Source organism: Anthonomus grandis, chromosome 6, assembly GCF_022605725.1.
Source record: "Anthonomus grandis grandis chromosome 6, icAntGran1.3, whole genome shotgun sequence".
In the NCBI taxonomy this organism is placed as follows: Eukaryota; Metazoa; Arthropoda; class Insecta; order Coleoptera; family Curculionidae; genus Anthonomus; species Anthonomus grandis.
In genome coordinates this window covers 35,630,404-35,634,585 of record NC_065551.1, presented here as the reverse complement: position 1 = coordinate 35,634,585, position 4,182 = coordinate 35,630,404, and positions in this window count along the sequence as shown.

Genomic DNA, 4,182 nt, shown 5'->3' with positions numbered 1-4,182 from the left:
ATTTAATTAATTTAATAACATATTTTAATTTTAAAAAAAAATCGATGTTTTTCCATGGAAGCCGTACCTTCAACATACATGGCATGTTTACGATATTTTCCATCTACGAAATGAAAGTTTTATTTTATTAGTGTTTCTTTCAATAAAGCTAGGTTAAGAGCATTTTTTAAGCCATAGTCATAAAAGCCAACCTTGAAAATAAATTTTCTAATACAACTAGACAGCCATTAATATGAAATTGAACTTAACTATGTCTCCTAACCAAGTTGGACATAATAGGATTTTGTAAACTTTACATACATTATAAATTATTTCCAGGGTATTTACATATAAATGAGCGAACGCCATTTAATAGGATGCCACGAATTTGTTGCATAAATAAATCTTCTTTTGTTTTTAAGGGTCTTTATTAAAAAGACTTGTAGAACTAACTGCAGTCGTCTGAAAAGGAAACTGTTCTCGAGTTTTAGCACTTAACCCAGGTTGGAGTTCAATGAGGCGTTATTGAATTATATACATTTTATTAAAAGTTTCCAATTTATTAGTTTAAGAAAAAAACAATATATATATTTGTACAAAAAGTAAATAAATATTTAGACAAACATATTATAGACTTATTGCCTACGACCCTTTGAATTTTTATATATTGCCTTAATATAATTTATTAGCCGATATAAATCTCATAATATTATTATATAACCCCTATATAAAGACAAGGGGAACCAATAATGATATTCTCATCCGGTTTATCTGCACGTGACTCCAATTTTATATAATAATTTATTATAAATGCCTTGTGGGATAGAAAAAAAGAGTTATTGAATGTATTTTTTGTTATATAGAATTTATTGTTTGTTTATGCGTTAAATAATAATATTACGTTAATAATAAATTGAACCGAAATAAACAATGTACAGATCGATGAAGCAAGTGAACTCTCAATTATTACTAAGGAAAAATGAGACGAATCTTTGAATAACCCTCGTAGTGAATTAGGTTTGAAGCCACTCAGTTAGTTGACAGACATCACGTGATCGATTATAAATTGTTAAGCAGAGGGTCACGTGATTTTTTAGGCTCCTCCCACAAACTGTCATGGCGGTCCAAGATGGCCGCCGACAGTGACATACCGGGGACAGAGAAAGAGTTGTCATGAGTTTAATTAGTTTGACCAAATATAAGTCAGTCATAAGGCTCAACTGCCTGTAAGAAATAAATTATTTGTATAAATAAAAAATCTCTTCCAGGCACTTAACACAAAAAATGACAGATCTCAATTGACGTTTTTATTTGTTGTACTTTTTCAATAACCCCCATAGTAAAAAAAGCCACGCCTGTGTGTCACGTGTTCGACCGTAAGTGTAAAGCAGATGGTCTTTTGGCAGAGGCTTTTCATTAACCCCCTTAGAGACAATTAAAACTCCTTACCCCCCCACCCACCCCACACAACTTACCAGTAAGAAATTGTTTTCAAAAATCATTGTTTTTTAAAATAATATGCATGAATAACAGCTGGTTTCGTCGTTTAATAACACAGTTTGTTTATTTACATTTTATATAATTATATTAGTAAATATTTATTACAAAAACAGAGCTATTAGATTGGATACTATAGACAAAAAACACTGATTTTTCAGAAGAATTTCTTACTGGTCAAACGTTTGGGGTGGGTGGGGGGGTTTAAGGGTCGTGTTGATGAAAAACAATGTTTTTGCAGAATATATTCAACATTTAATTTAAAAACACTATTTATTTAGATTTGATATAATTTTATATGTAAATATTTATTAAGGAAAAATGAAACAAATCTTTGAATAACCCTCGTAGTGAACAAACCTAAGCCACGCCTTCAGTTAGTTGACAGACACCACGTGATCGATTATCAATTGGTAAGCAGACGATCACGTGACTTTTTAGACTCCTCCCACAAACTGTTATGGCGGTCCAAGATGGCCGCCAACAGTGACATACCGGGGACGGAAAAAGAGTTGTCATTACTGTCATGAGTTTAATTAGTTTGACCAAATATTAGTCATTCATAAGTTTCAACAGCCTGTAAGAAATAAATTATTTGTATAAATAAAAAAATTCTTCCAGGCATTTAAATAACCTTTATAGTAAATAAAGCCACGCCTTGGTTTTGTGGGTCACGTGATCGATTGTATATAAAATAAGCAGGCGATCACGTAATTTTTTTAGACTCCTCCCACAAACTGTCATGGCGGTCCAAGATGGCCGCCGACAGTAACATACCGGGGGCAAACAAAGAGTTGTCATTACTGTCATAAGTTTTTAGTTAGTCTTAACAAATATTGTCAACTGCCTGTAAGAAATAAATTATTCTTAAACAAACGACAAATGTTAAGTGACGTTTTTATTTGCAGTCATGGGCATATCATACCAGGGCACGATAAAGAGTTCAATCAATAAGTAAATATTAATTTATGTGAAATAATGTAGAATTCGTAATTTTTCTCCTTGTTCAATTTACATAAACCACCCACCCGCTAGCGTTTGTTTCATGTTTTAAACAACACAACGACCGCTAACAAAAAAAAATTAAAAACAAACGTCGCTCTCTTGTTTGGTTTCGAATTATATTTAAATGTCATTTAAAAGCCGCGGTTTTTTGATTAAATATTGGTCCGAAACACGCAAATAATGTTTGTGATGGCCATCAGCATACGCTTTTTTTTTGTATTTTAGTTAAAACAAACGTTTTAATGTAATTTTACGGAATACGGGATAAATTTAATAAATTCGTATTTTTAATAAACAATGAAATTACAAACTGTATTTGTCATTACCAAACCCCCCTCGTAACCATTGTATACCCATCCTTGTTCCTTTTATTGTTAAAAGTTCAAAACTAGGTTGCAAAGTCACCTTTGGAAGTTTGACATCTGCAAATAGGATTGGCCTTATTTAACGAGGTATGCAAGGAGAAATTTCATAATTAACTGACATTTTAAGGATTTTAATTAATTATTAAGGGTTAGCACCACTTTCTAGAAGCTTCAAACTTTTCTTATGTACGCATATATGACTTCTTTGTGTTTACGGTAAGCACGGAGACCCGTTTAAAAATTGCCTTACTTTGACCGCCGCCATGGCGGGAAATTTGAACCTCTACAATTGGGGGAAATTGAATGATTAAAAAATAATTTTTTTGATGGTTAGTAAGGCGTTTCATAACAAAGCCGTTATACTTATTATTACGACAATAGCACCTCTGTTATATACGAGTATATACAATATATATAAACTTTTGATGGGACACCGTAAATGGATAAATATCGTTCAAACTTCAAAGCTTGAATTCCGCCGTCCGAGCTTTTATTGTATTTCTGTGACATAGTAAACACGAGCCGAGGGAGTCCCCCTTTATGTAACTTAATCCTTATTTATCGTCGCTATAATGCATTTCGCGTCGTGACGCGATTTTTAATTTATATCGACAACACACGTATTTATTTCTATGTTGGAGAAAATTTAATTCTCTCTATATAGTTAACTTAAAACCAAGAGTTAACCCCTGCCTAATATTAATTACCATCTGTTTTGCCTCTAAAGCGCTATATAATTTCGCCACAGTAGTGTCTACGCATATCCGATGGCAAGTGGTTAGTATAATATGCATGTCTGCATACATCATTTCGCTATGATTTATCAAAGGTTCGCTAGGATAACCGGTTATTAAGAAACACATAAATTATCGCCTAAGTAGGAAGGGATAACATCAAGTGAGGGACTAATAATAGGGAATTTATGCTGTTAAACGTATAATTTTTATTAAATTAATTGCAAAGTGTCTTAAAATTAATATATGTCTAATTAAAAAACTTTTGCCTTGTATTTAAAAACTAATATTTCTTAAATAACATTCAAATTACGCGGGGAACTATGGCGTCATCGCATCATAATTTTAGTTGGCAAAGCTCTCGTAAACAGTTGGCAGCGATGGATTTTCATGGGCAATTTAGTGACCTAGCACTTTATGATTCCACAGAAGCCCTATTTATGATTATGTTAGTGATACTAGAACATTTGTTAGCCCATGTAAGAGAATAAGTGTAATTTAAAATGAAAAATAAAACGCAATAGCAATCGCTTAATATACGTGGCAACACCGCCTAATGTTCCGACGGCTAAAGGGAGGGGGATAAAGGCGGATAATTTGAC